The sequence below is a fragment of the Myodes glareolus genome, chromosome 20 (genome assembly GCF_982192425.1).
Source record: "Myodes glareolus chromosome 20, mMyoGla1.1, whole genome shotgun sequence".
In the NCBI taxonomy this organism is placed as follows: domain Eukaryota; kingdom Metazoa; phylum Chordata; class Mammalia; order Rodentia; family Cricetidae; genus Myodes; species Myodes glareolus.
The window spans coordinates 56,054,290-56,073,079 of NC_142045.1; the positions used below are offsets into that span (position 1 = coordinate 56,054,290).

The following is an 18,790-nucleotide window of genomic DNA, read 5'->3' on the forward strand; positions in this document are numbered from 1 at the left end:
TGATTTGGACTTCATTTTAAAGAAAAAAAGTTTGAAGTGATATTGTCTGCTAACACACATGAAATTTTACGTTGAATTATATGCTCGACAACTGTCTAATGGCATGAATCCCCGACTGTGACATCACACAGAATAACTCTGCTGTACCGAATATCTTCTTGCTACATGTCAGTACCCATACCTGCCTCTTAGCATTTACTGAGGTAAGTCTTTCCTTACTGCCAACTCGTGCTCGGAGGACCAGTGGCTTACAAGGAAATTCTAAAAACAACAAAAGGAAGTCATGCTAGCTGCTGGTAGTTAATACGCTAACCGAATGAAATAACAGCTGGGCTTTTGCTGAGAAAGGAATGACTTACCAGGCAGGATATGACCTGGAGATATTGCTGTCACGTGGACACACATGAAGAGGTCCAGCGTCAGGAGAATAAGGTCATAACCCTGTGAGTTGGCTCTGCAGACAAAGCACTGCTGCCAAGCCTGAGGACCTGAGTTCAATTCCTGCACATGGTGGGGGGAGAGAAGTGACTTCCCCAAGCTGTCCTCTGGCCTTATGGATACTCATCTTACTGCAAGTGACCTCCAGAGTGCCTCAAATACAGTTATAACTGTAAGCGTTAATCAAATAACGACAAAGGAGCTGGGCATGGGGCTACAACCCTGTAGTCTCACTACCCGAAAGGCTGAAGCCAGAGGACCCTTAGGCCAGCCTGGGCTATATAGCCAGAACTTGATCTCCACAAATGAAAACAAAAACAAAAAGGCAGGATAATTTTACTTAACCTTTACACCGAGATGGCCATGGCAGCACACACCTGTAAGCCGGTGTCAGGGGGGCTTCCAGTCATGTGCCATCATACCTGGTTTATGCATACAGCTTGAACTGGAAGCCTCAAGCACACTAAGGAAAACCTTGAAGAACAGGACTGCAATCCAGCCCCTGTCTTAATTTTCTGAACGTACAAGCATGCGAAGTGGGACCCTTCCATCTCCAAGTGTCTGCCATCCCATTGAAAGGAGAAATGCGGCGATGCATCATGATGCGATTAACTCTTACCTCCCAAGAGCCCTCACAGCCAGAGTTAATCTGGCCTGCAGCCCCTGAAGACGCAAGACTGCTATCCTGTGTGCTCCACCTGTGTGTCTAACCTGCCTTCACGAGAACAAAGTGACATAGGCCTTACTTGCCTTGCATGTCACAGGGAGTCAAGGTTTACAGCCTAAACTAATGCACAGCTGTAATTTTAAATTATGTACGACCCCGACCCAGATAATGCGTGTGCATCCTTTGCAGAAAGCTGCAGGTACAGAGGTTAAAAGCAGCTTCCTAACATCCGCCATGAAGGTTGGTTGCAACATTTACGGATGTTGGTAGATAAACATGATGCTCACTGTCTGGGTCAGTCGGAGGCAGTGACTTGATCCCTTGTGAGATTCTGTGAAAGACTTCTGTAAAGTACCCATTCCTTCCCATGTGAGGATTTATTCTATGCTGTTCAATAAATGAGAACACAAAGGCCTAACAATTAGGGACAGACACCTCAGACTGTCACACCTGGGCAGACACAGATACAGGAATAGATTCACAAGATGACTGCCTTCTTCAGGCAGGCAACGGTCTGACTCACCAAACAGAAGATTTGGGGAGCATGGAATAGAGAATTCCAATCTGGGCTCCATTTTGGTTAAATGACTCCAAGGGGAAGTGGAAGGAAGAAGCTTTATTTTTTTTTCCTTCATGTAATACGGATTCGTTCCGGGTGACTCAGTGTTAATCACTAACTGCTTTTAATCCATGCAGAGAAACAAAAGTGAAACCTACACAGAATAGAAACTTTGGGATGTCTGGAAACGGGGCTAGTTCTGGGAAGTCATACAGAGCTGGAACTCTACAAGGAAGTGAGAGAGTAAGCATGCACCCCCAGGCCTACCAGGGGAAATAGCCCTTCTGAGAGCCTGAGAGCTAGCTTTTCTTGACTATTTACCATGCTGACCCTTTTCAGGCTAAACAGGAAACACACAGAACAGTCCATGCTGGCTGGGGGAGGCGCACCCAGAATTCAGTGCTTCCTTACTCCAGGATAATAATCATATATGTTATTATATAATAATATAATATATTATATTATTCCCAATATTTGGGAGGCTGGCCCAAGAGGACTGCCATGGGTTCAAGGACAGACTAGGCTACAAATATATCCCCATGTCGCTGCAAAAAAAAAAAAAAAATGAAGGAAGGCGAGAAGAAAGGGGAAAGAAAAGAATTATTTTCTATGCATGAGATACATACCATAATCCCAGAGGTGGAGTCATGAAGGCAAGAGGCTAGCCTGGGCTTTGCAATGAGCCCTTGACTCAAGTCAGACCAAGGAGTCTGCAAAAACTAAAAGTGAAAGAAAGGAGGGAAAGACTTTAAGTCTGAGCATAAGAAAAATCACTCTATTGTACTTGTCAGAAGAAACATTGATTTAAGAAAAACAGCAACAGCTAGACTGGGGTGAGGGCTTGGTAGGGGTGGGAGGGAGTGGCGTGCTGGATGAGGTGTTGGAATATTGACTGGGTGTGGGGTCTGGCCGTCCTGAGTTCAGTGGTCATTTTGGAATCCGGAACTAAGTGTTCATTCTGTCCAGTGTTTTTCGCGGGCTTTTGTAAGCGCGGGCTTCTGGCAGGAAGCTCTTTGTTAGCAATGTCTGCGAGCAGTGGCTTTTGACTGGAAGGGGGCGGGGCTTGTCCTGGGGCCTCCAGCCTAACACTGACAAGGTAGCTAGAGCATTCAATTAGAAGACCATTTCCAGTGGCGGAGGAGAGATGAAGAAAGGGTTCGTCCTCTTTCCCTGTCCAGCTGACTCCCGCCCTTGGGGAAGGAGCAGGCTCTCTTCCCAGACACTTCCATTATAGAAGGCAGGCTAGCCTCGGGCTGAGCGGCAGCAACAGCTCCTGGGGGCACCGCAGTCTACACAGAAGCAAAGTTGTGGAGAAGTGAACTTGAAATATGAAAAGACAGGAAACATGAGGTTCAACCTACTTAGTATCTCTGAGCAGAACCTTAATCCTGTTAGCTGGAGCCCAATGGTTCTAACTAATCATTCCCACCTCTCCTGAAGCCAACCTGAAGACAGAGACTGGTAGTGCAGACAGTATTATTCAAGTGCAGGACTTTTGGCTAAGGATTCCCCTTTTAGATGCTGCTTTGCAGGCGTGCACGGAGGCTTTCTTTTCTCTAGGGGGACCCTAGGATCTAGTACACTCATCATCACGTAGGGTGATGTATGATGGAACTTTTGATTCTGTGCTTGAAGTTGTGTGTTTTACAATGAACATATCTTTTTGATGGCTTTGGGAGGCAGAGCCTTGTTACAGCTGAGTTCCATCCCTGAGGAGAAACTGTCACTGAGTTCTATCTCTGAGGAGACTGAGTTCCATTCCTGAGGAGAGCCTGTCACTGAGTTCCATCCCTGGAGAGAACCTGTTACTGAGTTCCATCCCTGAGGAGAAACTGTCACTGAGTTCCATCCCTGGGGAGAACCAGTCACTGCATTCCATTCCTGAGGAGAACCCGTCACTGAGTTCCATCCCTGAGAAGAACCTGTTACTGAGTTCCATCCCTGAGAAGAACTTGTTACAGCTGAGTTCCATCCCTGAGGAGAACCTGTCACTGAGTTCCATCCCTGAGGAGAACCTGTCACTGAGTTCCATCCCTGAGGAGAACCTGTCACTGAGTTCCATCCCTGAGGAGAACCTGTCACTGAGTTTCATCCCTGAGGAGAACCTGTCACTGAGATCCACCCCTGAGGAGAACGTGTCACTGAGTTCCATCCCTGAGGAGAACCTGTCACTGAGTTCCATCCCTGAGGAGAACCTGTCACTGAGTTCCATCCCTGAGGAGAACCTGTCACTGAGTTCCATCCCTGAGGAGAACCTGTCACTGAGTTCCATCCCTGAGGAGAACCTGTCACTGAGTTCCATCCCTGAGGAGAACCTGTCACTGAGTTCCATCCCTGAGGAGAACCTGTCACTGAGTTCCATCCCTGAGGAGAACCTGTCACTGAGCTCCATCCCTGAGGAGAACCTGCCACTGAGTTCCATCCCTGAAGAGAACCTGTCACTGAGTTTCATCCCTGAGGAGAACCTGCCACTGAGTTCCATCCCTGAGGAGAACCTGTTACTGGGTTCTACCTCTGAGGCCTGCACAAGAAGGAGAATTTGTTACTGAGTTCTGTCTCTGAGGAGAGCCTGTTACACACACATTTTTCAAGTGAGAAAGAAGTCACCCTAAGAGTGCTTCCTTCGAAACCTCCACGTGGAAAGGCCGCTGCAGATGACAGTGCAAAGGGAGGAAGTGAGCTTGGCCGCGCTTTCGTCACTGTGCGGATTCAAACACAGCACCAGGAGCTGGAGAGACAGCTCAGGGGTTGGCCGTACTTGCTGCCTTGCAGAGGTCACATCAGGTGCCTTACAACTGCCTGGAGCTCTGGCTCCAGAGTTCTTTGGCATCCCTGGCCTCTGTGGAAACTCCCTCCATGTGCGCATACCCGCACACAGACATCATAGTTAATAAAGCTGTCTGAGGAATGCTCCTCCCGGGGCAGCCCTGCTCCTTTATCTGCTTCAAGTTGAAATGAGGTAGTGATGGCATTCCAAGGCAGCCAGACTGCCAAGCAACCTTGACTGAACTTGTTTCTGCTACTACAGGTCTTCTGGGCCTTCTGCTTCTCTTCTCCCCAGCTGCACCACAACACAGCTTGTCCTGAGGAAGGGGTTTCACAGCTGACTGTCGTGATCAATGCCAAGCTGTATGCACATTTGTGTAGAATGAATGTATACTAGTTTGCATATCTTTATTTTCACAGGGGCAGGGTTGAGTAGGGGGTCTCAAGCAGTCTGAGCTGTTCTCAGAACCACGTGTAGCTGAGGATGACCTTGAACTCCTGATCTTCCTGAGTGCTAGAATTACCAGTGTGGGCCGTCGTATGTAGCTTGCACATGTGTGTTCTTAAACGCCAAATACTTTTGCCAGCTCAGGTGGAACGCCCTTATTTCCTCTCTTCTCCAGGTGTTGAAATGTCAAATTCTGCAGGACTTGTGGTCAACACTTCCGATTTAGTCCCTTAGAAACTGCTTCTGAGAGGTTAATGTGCTGTTTTTTTAATCTTTTACAAAATAGATAAGATTTGTGTTTGTGTGTGTGTGTGAGTGTATTCCTTGTGTGTGTGTGTGTGTGTGTGTGTGTGTGTGTGTATGCATGCATGCATGTTTGAAGGAGTCGGAAAAGCAGCCAATACTCTTAACCCCTGAGCTATCTCTTTAGTCCTGAGATTTCTATTTTAGCAGGCAGGAAATTAAGTTTGTTTACAATTTCAGGAAACTGGGTGGAGTGTGATGTAGATAAATTTTGAATTGAGTCCAAAATAATAAGCGAGTATATTGTTTTATTGTGTGTATTGTTTTCTTGTGTGTGTATTGTTGGGGGTCAGGCCCTTTCCTACTAAGGAATGTGGTGAGCCGTATTCCCAGCTCTAAGTACATTATCATAGTCAACTAATTAAGTGAGCTTAATTAATGTAAAAAGAAAGAAATTCGAAATCTTCTCTTGCACAGAAAGATGTTCCAAATTGGTTTGTTTATTCATAAAGAAGAGAAAAGCCATCAGAAACCAAATCAAAAGGACTAATTTTCAGACGATGAGACCCTATTGCTGAAGACACAAAGCATTTCAGTTGCAGGAGACAGAAAAACCGAGCTGGAATTGCCCTGCAAATTCCTCCCAGCTGACTGGCTTCCGTAGTGCTGAGAAACACTATGCAGGCTGCTGGGAAACACGTTACCAATGTGCAGTGGCTCCTGCATGCTAGGAGGCTGACTTGCGGGGGAGGGGGTGCTGTCGAGGTGCCTACTGGGCCGTGACTGTCACTGAGGCATCTAACCAGTGTCCAGTTGGTGTGAGACATGTTTCACCGGAAGGAACTCATGCTGGGCTATGTAAACCTGGTCAAAACCCCAAAGCTGGGAAGGTCATGGAATGGCCCTCACAGACTTGTATGCTTGAATGTTTGATCATTAGGAAGTAGCTACTTGGCTGGGATTAGGGGGCATGGCCTTCTTGGAGAAAGTGTGTCCGTATGGGTGGGCTTTGGGGTTTCAAATGCTCAAGCCAGGCCCAGTGTGTGTCTCTCTCCCCCTTTCTGCAGCCTACGGATCCAGATGGAGAACTTTCACGGTGGTCCTCTCCAACGCCATGTCTGCCTGCATGCTGCCTTGTTTCCTGCCGTGGTGATGAGGGACTTAACCTCTGACCTGTAAAACAGTCCCAGTTAAATGCTTTCCTTTAGACGCATTGTTGTGGTCGTGGTGTCTCTTCACAGCAATAGGACAGTGGCGAAGACTCCGGTCCTACCATGAGGATACTGTAGTGATTTTGCTATACGGACATGTTGTTAAACTACCTTCCAAATATTTAAGGTTTGTGCCTGTGACTGGTGCTGTTCCCAAACTTGGTCAAAGAGGCCTCCTTCTGCAGTGGGGAAGTCAGTGCTGAGACCCATCGCTGGCCAGAGCGCTGAGGATAAGAACTATTGTGTGCTCATCCCTAAACAGAAAGCTCAGGAAACAGGGCTGTAACATGGGAGGAGAGCCGGGAAATGCTGTCGTCTGGACACCGTGGGGCCATTGGACCGTCAATCACAGCGGCTGTGGTCATCTTCACAAGAGCAAGCACGGCAACCCCCGCGTGACTGGGACAGAGAATGCTGTGGTTCCCAGATGAGGAGCTATTGGCGGGTGATGGTGGCTTGAGGGGGTGATTTTCCTCAGTGGGGTGGCCACTGGTGGAGGATCTGGTGAATCCCTACCCCTTGGTTACAAAGGTAACTGCAAAGAAGAGGAGGAGGAGGAAAGCATGGAAGTGGAAAGGGGCCGGATTGGGGGAGTCCAGGTGGAGTAGGAGGGGGGATCTGGGTTGGATATGACCATAATGCATTGTTTACGTGTATGAAATTATAAAAACAATTCAACTGAAGTTTTGAATCCAGCTAGGTCAGACTTTGCATTCGTGAATGTAAAGTGATTTACTTTTATTTTCAGTTGCTGCTTTTCCGCAGTAGCTATGTAGCCGAGTTCTTTGTACTTTTCTTTGTCCTATAATTATTGGGTCATATGAATGTTGCTTTTCGTTGTTATCAGTGTAACGCCAAGCATGTGTATTAATGAGAGACACATGGGAAGGAAGGGAGAAAGGAAGGGAGGGACGGAGGGAGGGAGGGCAGGAGGAAGAGGTGGGAGGGAAGTGGGAGGAATGGAGGGGGGTAGGGGAGGGAAGGAGGAATGGAGGGACGGAGGGACAGAGAGAGGGAGGGAGGACTGAAATGAACCTCACATTCCCAGGGAGAACTAGAATGAGCCAACAAGGGCGAGCTGCCTGGTTCTTTGGAACACCGGCCAGCAGATGCCCCAAGTCTTGTTGAGGCAGGATAGGGAGATTAGTGTTTCATTACTCTTTTGTTGCTTCGAGGAAATTCCATAACCAAAGGCTACTTTAGGAAGAGTTTATTTTGGTTTACACAGAGGATTAGCTATCCGTGATGGCAGCCAGAATAGGAAGTGGGGAGATTTTATCTCAACCACACACCAGAAACAGAAAGACCTGGAAGCGCAGTGGCTGTGAGCTGTCCAAGGCCACCCCTGGCGATGCGCTTTCTCCGACAAGGGTGCACCTTCTCAAGGCTGCACAGTTTCCACAAACAGTCGGTGAGCCTACCAGGAATTTACCATTCAAACCACAACAGCAGGGGACATTATTGGGGCAGTGAAGGCCTGGTGTTAAAAGAGGCACCCATTCTGGAGTTTGGCTAAAACCTCGCACCAAATGAGAGTGATGAATTCAAATATAGTTAAAGCGTTTGCTCTGCAGGTTGCCTACATGGAGACAACATTCTTTTTATAGAGATATTTTCCAGCAAGAATATTAAAATAGGACTGGAGAGATGGTTCAGAGCTTAAGAACACTGGCTGCTCTTCCAGAGGTCCTGAGTTCAATTCCCAGCAACCTCATGGTAGCTCACAACTATCTATAATGAGATCTGGTGCCTTCTTCTGGCCTGCAGGTAAACACACAGAACACTGTATACATAATAAGCAAATAAATCTTTTTTAAAAGAAAAAGAATCTTAAAATAGCAGTGAACCATTCTTAAGGCTGCTGTTTTCTAGGAATCTCACAAGAGCCCCCTGTGCAGTGAAAGCTGTGTCTTCACCCTCAGGTTCAGTCTTTCTGACCCATTTTAAAAAAAACAATCTTTTTCATTTTCTGTACCTGTCCCAGTTCCTTCTCCCTCCCCTCCTCCTACTCTCCCCATCCCCCATGCCCTTCCACTCCTCAGAGAGGGCAAGGTTTCCCACAGGGAGTCAGCAGAGCCTGACACATCAATTTGAGGCAGAACCAAGGCTCTTCCCCCTATATCTAGGCTGAACAAGGTATCTCTTCATAGAAAATGGACTCCAAAACGCCAGTTCATGCACTCGGGATAAATCCTGACCACACTGCCAGTAACCCCACAGACTGCAGAAGCCACACAACTGTCACCCGCGTTTAGAGGGTCTAGTTTGGTCCTATGCAGGTTCCTCCGCTCTCAGTCCAGAGTCAGTGCGCTCCCACTAGCTCAGTCCGACACACATTTTTTTATCTTGTCAGACTACAGTCCCTAGGCAAGCCACCTGTGGTGCCATATTATAATCTTATTTATTTATAAGGAGGAAAGGGGATGGAGAGAGGAACTGCTGGTAAGAGCATTACCTGCTCCTCCGGAGGACAGAGCTGAGGTGCACAGCACCCACATGGTGACCCATGACCATCAGGAACTCCCGTGATCCGACTCCTCTCCTGACCTCCAGGGGCTGTTTCAAGCGATCCGATCCCTCTCATGGGCTTCTATATGTATACAATATGCATTCACACACTAAGCACAAGCACAGAAAATAAAGCAAAATTTAAAAATAAAAAAAAGAGGGGAAAATGCATGTCCAGTGGGCTGAGGGAGGCAGACGGGGTCTCCCCAGTGCGGTGGTCCCTACAGAGGGTCTCCAGATGCTCCTGAATGGGGAGGGGCTACGACCGGGCAGCTGCTGTGGCTCTTGCGGATGCCAGAGGACCGAAGACTAGGCCCTGAGTAGAAGAAAGAGAATGGAAGAAGTAGATAACCTTGACAGTCAGTATAAAAGAAAAATGGATTTGTGAACTAGGACCTCCTAACAATTAGCCCCTCAATGATAATCAGCAAAGGGACTGTGAATATTTTGTTGACAGCCTTTTTGAAGAAGCAGAGAAGCTTGGTGCCAAATGTTTGTCTCCCACTGAACAGAAGAAAAAGGCAGATGTAATTATAAAATTGTGGAAAAATGAATTCACAGTCAATGATGATTCTAGAAGTTCCTCTAATGGTGCCCATCAGCAGTTTCTGAATTCAATTCAAAAGGGGGAATTACCTTTAGAATTACTGGGAATTTTTGATAAAGAAGTGGATGTTAAAGTTGAAGATTAAAAAAAAGTATGTGTATCTACAAAGCCTTGTCCCAGCCCTTCTCAGGACAGGGCCACAGACTAGGAATCATTTCTAAAGCAAAGAGTATCAAAGTAGGAAATAAAGTACTTTCTCTGCCATGTCACTGAACATCTTGGATCCAGATCTGGTTGTCCGATGGGGAAATACTGTCCAAAGATTAAACATTTCTCATAGGGTGAGCCACATCAAAGACTTCATTGAAAAGTACCAAGGATCTCAGAGAAGAGCCCTGACAATGGTTCTTCCTTTCCTCAGACTTCTGGATGAGATGCTCACATTGGAAGAAGCAGTTTTGCACAATGCTGCAATTATTCAGAGACTCCAGAAAACTTCTGAACCTTTTAGAAAACTCCAACAGTTTTGATTTTTGAGAGACTGAGAGAAATGACGGTTGGAAGTAGACATGCAGAAGTGAGAGACAGAAGTCAGTTTGAGCTTGTGGTTTGAATGCTACTTAATTCCTTATTGGGGGGGTTAAATGTTCACAAGTTAAAGTTAGGAGACTAATGTATGGCTGGAAACCACAGCTAATGCATTTTTCCCAAAGGCCACGCAGAAAAAAAATGTGTATCTTCAAATACTAGCTAAACAATATGAGATATTAAATAGCTATGCCATTAATCTTAATGCGGCCTAAATTAAGAGCTTTCACAGCATCAGTACTGAAACATTTCCAAACAGCAGATATTAATATAAATGTTAGCTATCTCGTTTTTAAATAGCAATATATTAAAATATTGTACATGACATGTTAAAGCACCAATGTAATTATAACAGTGCCTATGCCTAACCCTCATGGCTTCTCAGTTTTCACTCTGTTGAATTAAGCTTTAAGTAATTAAAATATAAATATAAATCAATAAAAACACAAGTGAGGTATACGTTGTAGCAAAGATTGAGTGGCTCATACCAGCAGCAGTATTCATAGGTGCTGGATATATTTTATAAACTTTTTATGTGAGTTACATGTATATATAATTATTAAAGACTCAAAGTTTGGTCAGGTGGTGGTAGTGAACTCCTTTCATTTCAGTACTCCAGAGGCAGCCACAGGCAGATCTCTGAGTTCAAGGCCAGCCTGGTCTACAGAGTGAGTTCCAGGACAACCAGGGTTATATAGAGGAGCCCTGTCTGGGGTGGGGGAGGGAGAACAACCCTCAAAGTTTTCAAATGTTTATTCACTTAAAGACAATGACTTCTGAAGTTGCCCAGAGCTGTGCATGCCCTGTAGCTCTCGCGCACACCTTCACATCTCCTGAGAGAGAAGGGTCACGTGAGTCTAAGCAACATAGCAAAGCCCTGTCTCTTAACAATAGCAACTTTCACACCTAGAGGGGTGGCTCAGCAGTTAAGAGCACTGGCTGCTTTTGCTGTGGATCCAGGATCAATTCCCAGCACCCACATGGCAACCCGGAACCACTCTAACTCCTGTTTAAGGCTCCCTCTTCTGACCCTGGGCACTGCACTCAAGTGAACCATGCAGGAAAAAGCACATAATTTCCAAAGCATGAAAGAATTTCTTGAGAAAGGTGACATTGTGGTTTTTTTTTTTTCTAACAGTTTGTCTGATGAAGATGAATGACTCTCGCCTGTTTTTCCATTCTCTCTGTTGTAGGATCACTTACCTTACAGCCTCCAGAAGACAGCTCTTTTCATCTGTGAGAATAGAAAGGAAACATGTAACACTATATTAGCAAAGACATTTTGACAAAGGATCATTTGGGAGTCCTTTCCAAAGGGCCAATACCTGGCCAAACATGGTAGTCCACATCTGTGATCATAGTGCTTAGGAAGTTGAGGCAGAAGGATTACCATGAGGTCCAGGCCATCTCAGGCTACAGAATAAGACTATCTTAAAACAACAAAGTCTGTTCCTGCCACCTACCACAAACGTTATGGTTAACTGAGTTGGTGATGGTGCCAGCTCCATTTGGAGCCTTGAGTTTGTAGGGATTTAGTGTAATGCTGCAGGAATCTTGCTAGGCCTGAGTCCTGTGAGAATCCACCCTGTATAGTTCACCACAGACGGTGGCCGACTCCCCCGACATGCACCATGTAGACCTCACTTAGCTGTATCCTCTTCCCATGTTTACTCAGCCTGCCCTCTTGAAGCTGAAGCACTCATGACGTAGTCTCCTACCACAGATGACGTGGGGCTGGGAAAGAGTGAATGAGGTTTGAACTAAGACTCAGGAATAACAGGGAGGAGCCTATGTACGGAACTGGACGCCCTGGCTCCGCCCTTTCTTTTGCAGCCTTCTTTCAAAGACGCTGTCTTCCCTAGCCCCCAGCCTTCCACAGGCCACACCTTCATCTTCTGGGTGGGCAGTGTAGAATGAGGATGAAGGAGAGCATTTTCATTTTGTCCTTTACCTAGGAATTCAGCAGGTATGTAATAGAAAATTAAATATTTATTGTAGATAACGTTTACACAGAGCACTCTTTAGTAAAACAGAAATAATTATGTTCTTACCAAATAAAAGAGGGTAGTAAAATTGATGATTTTGTCTTTCAGATACAGGCAAAACTTTCAAATGTTAATATGTTCAAAAATCTCTAAGGAAATGATTCACATAGGCCTATCATGAAACTTCTATTTGCATTGTTGTAATTGATAAGCAGTTTTCTTTATTTTTATGAAGGGCATTTCACAAGAATGTTTCTCAACCGGAAGCTACAGGGTTTCCTTGTGTATCCTATGAAGTACATGCCAGAGAGACATTCCAATAAGGACAATCATCAGCAATAACTGTGGTTTTCTAAACTGTGAAAATGTTACTTTGTGGATGATATTCTTAAAGATAATCATATGATAAAGCTTTTTACTTGAAAATCCAAAGCTGTGAATTTTCTAGATTCCTTACTACAGGTTGACCTTGGGGGAATCAATTGGAAGGGAAGCAAAGCTTGAGATAAGTGACCATCTTAGGAGGTGATGCAATTTGACCCAACTCATTGCTTCAGATCTGTCACCAGTTATCTTGCGGATAAGATGGACATACAGGAGCACCTATCTGATTTATACATCCTAATCTGCCAGCTAGATTGCTAGGCACTCTCAAAGATAAAATAATCTTACGTTACCCTAACTTATTCTGCACACCTCATAATGTTTCTATACATTGGCAGTGCAGTATGTGTGTATTTATTTTAGTGTCTTAATATACTTTTGAAGTGGTATTTTGTGAATGGTTAAATGAACTGTTCTCTTAAAGATGTAAATGCTATTCATTGAAAGGCTCTGTTAAGTAATTTACACTTGTTATAAAATAGTACATGTGAACAAAAAAAAAAAATAGGGAAAAGAAAGCCAAAGGTCCGTAGCAAACCTTTGAGATGTAATTTGAGAACCACTGTGGTAATTTGAATGTAAGTGTTCCCCATGATCCCAAAGGAAGTGACACTATTAGGAGGTGCGGCCTTGTTGGAGGAAGTGTCTCATGGTGGGAGCAGGCTTTGAGGTCTCTTTTGCTCAAGCTTTTCTCAATGTGACAATCAGTCTACTTCCTGTTGCCAGCATAGCAACATGCAGCAGCTCCCTCTCCGGCACCATGTCTACCTCTCCAGCACCATGTCTGCCCACATATCACCATGTCACACTGCTGTGCCTGTGTGGCAAGACCCCCAAACAAGGCCACAACAGAGTTGCAGCTTCCAAAGCAAAACACACTGGGGTTTACTGAAGCGAGTTTCAACACACCATTGCAGCAGGTGGAGAAAAACAATCCCAAACCTTTAGAGTAAGGGGTTTTTTTTAAAGGGAAAACCAAGCACGGTGGCACAGGCCTTGGCATTTCAGAATTGGGTATGGGTATACAATCTTTGAAGTCATTGGTTGGGTATAGTGGAATTTCAAAATAGCAACTGTCAGTAAGCAGGAATTTAAAACAGTTTGATCTGATGCCCACAAGGACATCTGAAACTAGCAGATGTTGTTTGGACACTCTGGTGGGATCACTTTAACCAATACAGACATAGTGGGTGGCTTTTCCCGGAATTGTTTATAACTTTTACTGGGGCTGAGTTCATCTTTTAGTGAAACCTTGTCTAAAATGGAGCTGTTTTTCAAAATGGAGTTTGTCCAGTCTCTTCAATGCCATGATGATAATGGACTGAACCACTGAACTGTAAGTAAGCCACCACAATTAAATGTTCTCTTTGTAAGAGTTGCCATGACCATGGTGTCTCATCACAGCAGTAGAAACCCTAAGACAACCACCGAGCTAAAGTGGAAGCTCCATGAGAAGCCTCCCCTTCCAGCACATGCATTTTCTTACCCTGAGCACTCTTTCTGGTAACTCCAGTTCTTAAATCTGTGCTTTAAAAAGAATCTCCTAAGCTAGGCGGTTGGTGGTGCAGGCCTTTAATCCCAGCACTCTGGAGGCAGAGACAGGCGGATCTCTGTGAGTCAAGGCCAGCCTGGTCTACAAAGTAAGTTCCAGGACAACTAGGGCTGTTATACAGAGAAACCCTGCCTCAAAAAACCAAAAAGAGAGAGAAGAGAGAGGGGGGAGAGAGAAGAAAAAGTAGGGAGGTAGGGAGGGAGACAGGCTCCAAAGCTACACAGAGACCCAGTCTCAAAAAACAAACAAACAAACAAACAAACCCAGTCTTTTAATCGACTACAACTCCTCTTCGTAGTTGCCTTCCCGAAATCCTTCTCTGCGGTGATGGCCAGACTCCGCCTACCTGGATCTCCGAGAAGACAGCGGGAAGCAGCCTTGGGGAGCTGTGTGTCAGTTCCACGTCCCCGCAGGCACTCCCTGCGTTGTTGCTGTGGTTTTAACCTTCCCGACATAGAGGGCAGTGAGAAGTTAATTCCGAAAGAACAGAAGTAAAACCCGCAATGCCAACGGAAAGAAACTAACACGTCTGTAGTTAACGTTTACAGGCTCTGTGTCCCCAGCCATCCGCCAGCAATCCTGATTACAGCACAGCTGAGGGATGCTTTTGCTGCTTTTCTTAGCGATGCAGAGATTTTGAGCCAAGCTTCCTTCAGGCTCCATAGGGCGGAGAATTGTGACGTCACAGCCTCCACTGGCCAGTGCTATGAAGACCATTTTCAGGCAGAGAGGCCAATGTCACTGGCCTGGATGAACTGCGAGGCAGCAGACAGTGGCAGGCACCCAGGCACACGCTGGCACACAGCCTGCATGCGGCTAGGCATAGGCACACAAGCCGCACATGTGTCTACAGACAGATACACAGAGACCGCCAAGGGTGAAAGGCAACCGGTAAAGGCTCTGACTCTAAGGCCAGATTTATACAGAATCTCATAAAAGCAGCATCCTGCCGAAGCCATCAAAGAACAGATTGTATCAGTGTTTATATTGGATTCCCTGACATCCTTAACGAGCTTTGTTTTGGTTTTTGGCTCATGTCCTCCTTCTCACCGTCAAGCCCATCACTAACCATTTTGACTTATGCGGTAGCTGTGTCAGTGCAGTGCCGTGTGAACAGAAACTACAGAAACTGCCCCATTTCCCACAGGGATTCCAGGCCCAGCACTGCAGCTTCTGATCAGTGAGTCCTTGGAAAGGCTATTTAAAGCAAATGTCATACAAATGGAAAAAAACTTTATTAGTTTGTTTTTGAGATATACTCTCTGACACTATAGCCCAGGTGGGCCTAGAACTTGCTAGGTAGACCAGTTGGCCTCACACTCACAGAGATCCTCCTGCCTCTGATTCCTGAATGCTGAGATGAAAGGTATGCACCATCATCGTCAACACAAAGGAATTTTTTCAAGTGATACTTTAAGATACTCAAGAAACAAAATCTCTTACTTTCACAATACACTAAATACTATCTAAAAATGAGAATACCTAACCTCAAGAGACAGGTAGTTCACATAGAATGGATAGTAACATGGACTTTGTTCATGAGATGACCACTTCAAGACATTAATATCTCCATTTATCAGACCCAGTATTTTCTTACACATCCATTTCACATTTTATTTAATTATTTTACAATCATTCATAAAGATGTATTTCCTAAGAGGCTAACCTGTGCTCCAGTAATAACAAATCATGACAAAATAATCAATGGAGTTGAAATTTTTTTGCTACCAAGTAGCTCCGTCAAATTATTTTTTCTTTTTTTTCAAAGTTTATTAATTTATAAAAGTTTCCATTTCCGCCCCTCCTCCCAACACCCTCACACTCCCCCCACTCCCTCTCCTCCTCCCTCTCCATCCCTAAGAGCAGTCAGGGTTTCCTGCCCTGTGGGAAGTTCAAGTTCCTCCCCCCTCCCTCCAGGTCCAGGAAGGTGAGCATCCAAACAGACTGGTTCCCAAAAATCCAGTATATGCAGAGGAAACAAGTCCCAGTGTCATTGTCAATGGCTTTTCAGAAAGACTCCGGGCCAGCCACATTCAGAGAATCCAGCCACATTCAGAGAATCTGGTTGGATCACGTGCTCGTTCAGTCCCAGTCCAACTGGCCTTGGTGAACTCTCATTAGATCAGTCCCCTTGTATCAGTGGGTGAACGCACCCCTAGCAGTCCTGATTTCCTTTTTCATATTCTTCCTCCTTCTGCTCCTCATTTGGACCTTGGGGGGCTCAGTCCGGTGCTCCAATGTGGGTGGCGATGGATGGAGATAGAGACAGAGACCCACATTGGAACACTGGACTTAACTCCCTAGGTCCAAACGAGAAGCAGAAGGAAAGAGAATGTGAGCAAAGAAGGCAAGACCAGAGGGAACCTTCATCCGACAATGGATGGCGATACCGCCGTCAAATTCTTAATCATTTACACATACTTCTCAAATTGTGATGGCATTAAAATTCTATTTTAGATATTCCAGACTTTAAAACATTGAATGATGTCATGGCAGTGATACTGAGAGTCTTTCTCACAAGTCAACCTGGACATTGCTCAGAGTTACCAAGACTGTTCTTTAGGGTAGGGGATACAAACCCACAGTCCTTTGGGGACATTTATAAGTAATCCATCTTGGATGTGGATAAACCCCAGCTTCTAAATTCTTGTCTACAACAAGGGACCAAAGTAAATGACTTCACAGCCAACAAGCTAATAAAGAGATACTAACCTACTGGAATAAAGTGATTATTAGAAGTGCCAAGATAGTAGGTGGAGTGGTCAAGGGTTAGAGGTGACCAAGTGACCTGAGCTGGATTTTTAAAGATCCCCATGGTGGAAGAAGAGAACTGACTCCTACAAGGTGTTCTCTTTTCTTCACGTGGACTGCAGAACTCACTCCCAAACAAATGTCTTTTAAATAAAAAAAAAGAAAGATTTAATTTTCCTCATTGGAAATAGTCTTCATGAAAAATTCTGGAGTTTTGATCCTTAAGGACAGATCAAGCAGTTTTGGTTTTTATAGTAAGTAATCAAGACAGATAGTAGAAAAAGTATTTTATTTATATGGAAAAAGCTACACTAAGATCTGTAAAAGGTGTCAATATAATATTGCCTATACAGAAAAAAAATTCAAATGTGAAGAGCAACCAAAAAAAAGTGACTCACCTTCCTACTTAGCAGTGCAATTAATTCACATTGCAATAAAGTTAAGTCAAGTATAATAAAATCAAAACAAGGTTCTCTCCATTCTAATCGGTATACTGGGAAATACAGTGTGAAGATCAGTTCCGGCTTAAGAAATATGCATTCATCCCACAGAATATCCTAAGACAAGGAGGCACAGTTAATTCATCATCAGTTGATGGGGGATTCAATACTGTTCACAGGAAAAAAAAGTCATGAGTTGACATAGAATATATTTAGTCTATACAGTAAAAAAATACAAATTATAAAGTGAGCTAACAAAGAATGAAATCTGAATTCAGATTTATAAAAGTGATGACATCTTGGACAATACATACAGTGTTTCTCATGTAAAAACATCTCCTTTCAGCAAAAAAAAAAATCATCTGGTTGTTTCTCAGTCATGTTGCAGATCTTGCTTCAAAGATGCAGGTGTCCAAGTGTCTCAGAAACCAAATAAATGTCCTCCTCAACGAGCACAAGATGCCAAACGCTCTCCGCACAGTTTCAAGTGTAGTTTTAAAGGTTTGTTCTGTCTTGCTTCAGAAACACATTTAAAATGAGTAGAAACCAAAGGGTTCATGGAACAAAGGAACAGCCCACAGCGCTCGATTTACTGCTAGTGTCGAAAAAGACATAGATTTTACAGTACTCTGGTATAAGTGAAAGTGTTTGAAAACATTACAGTTGCGTACTTCTGAGTCCGTTCTCTTGCGTGCCTGTTGTGTTTTTCTTTGTCTGATTTATAGATCTGTGCAATATCTGGTACCAAGGAATCATCTGGATTAGGGTCACAGAGAAGAGAGCATATGGACAACAACATTGTAGACACAGTCAAAGCTGGCGACCACTGGGACCGCAGGATGTCAAGACAAATTCTTCCATTACTGTTTATATTTGGGTGGTAGATTTTTGTCGTGAAAGCAGTCTTTGGTGGTTTAAAGGGATAGTCTGTCGGGAAGTGGTCAGTGAGGAAGAAGACGCCACCTTGATAGGCACTGCCAGGGGGCCCCATGATGGTTGCTTGCCAGGAAACAGGTCATCTCTCACAGCTCACAGCAGTGAGCAGGTGGGTCGCGCTGTAGATCACTTCACTCTTTCTGGATCCGCTTCAGGGCCATGGGGCAGGCGGCTGCTCCCCGTGTCCCGGGCAGTGCGCAAGTGTGCAGGCGGCGGCGCCAGGCACTTTTTCGCCATTTACTTTTTTTGAGCTTCTCCACCTGCTTCTAGTGTGGTTCAGAGTGAGCCAAGACAGTAGTCTGGGAGATCTATACAAAAACCGGGAAATTAGCATATGAGGAAAGCAGTTGGCCAAGGCAACCACGCTGGTACAGATAAAGAGACACTCCCGAGAATCAGAAGTCACCCGTGGTTCATTACCATAGTAAAATGCACACTCCTGGGCTCTGTGGTTAAGAGCACTTGTTGCTCTTAAGGAGTACCTAGCCCACTTCAGGTAGCTCAAAATTCTCAATTTCTGCTCCGGGGAATCTCATGCCCTCTTCTGGCCTCTGTTGGCATTTGGAATGAACATGGTACACAGACTAATACATACTACACAATAATTACACTTTTGATGAAGATTTGAAGGTGCTAACGAGCCTCAGAAGGTAGAAACTTGAATCAAGAACTATGTGTAACAGATAGGGCAGTCCCAGAAAAGTCATAACTTGCAAATGAACAAGAAGCCTGCACCATGCATAGCCAAACTGCTGGCATTATATGAC

The 18,790-nt window shown here is 44.9% G+C and overlaps 2 pseudogenes; one reads left to right on the forward strand and one right to left on the reverse strand.

Annotated features, from left to right (window-relative positions):
* Nucleotides 1–8,908: 8,908 nt before the first annotated feature.
* On the forward strand, nt 8,909–10,355 carry LOC125412137 (UBX domain-containing protein 2A pseudogene; annotated as a pseudogene).
* Nucleotides 10,356–16,789: 6,434 nt separating this feature from the next.
* LOC148118865 (ubiquitin-conjugating enzyme E2 D1 pseudogene) lies at nt 16,790–18,093 on the reverse strand (annotated as a pseudogene).
* Between the last annotated feature and the right edge of the window lie 697 nt (nt 18,094–18,790).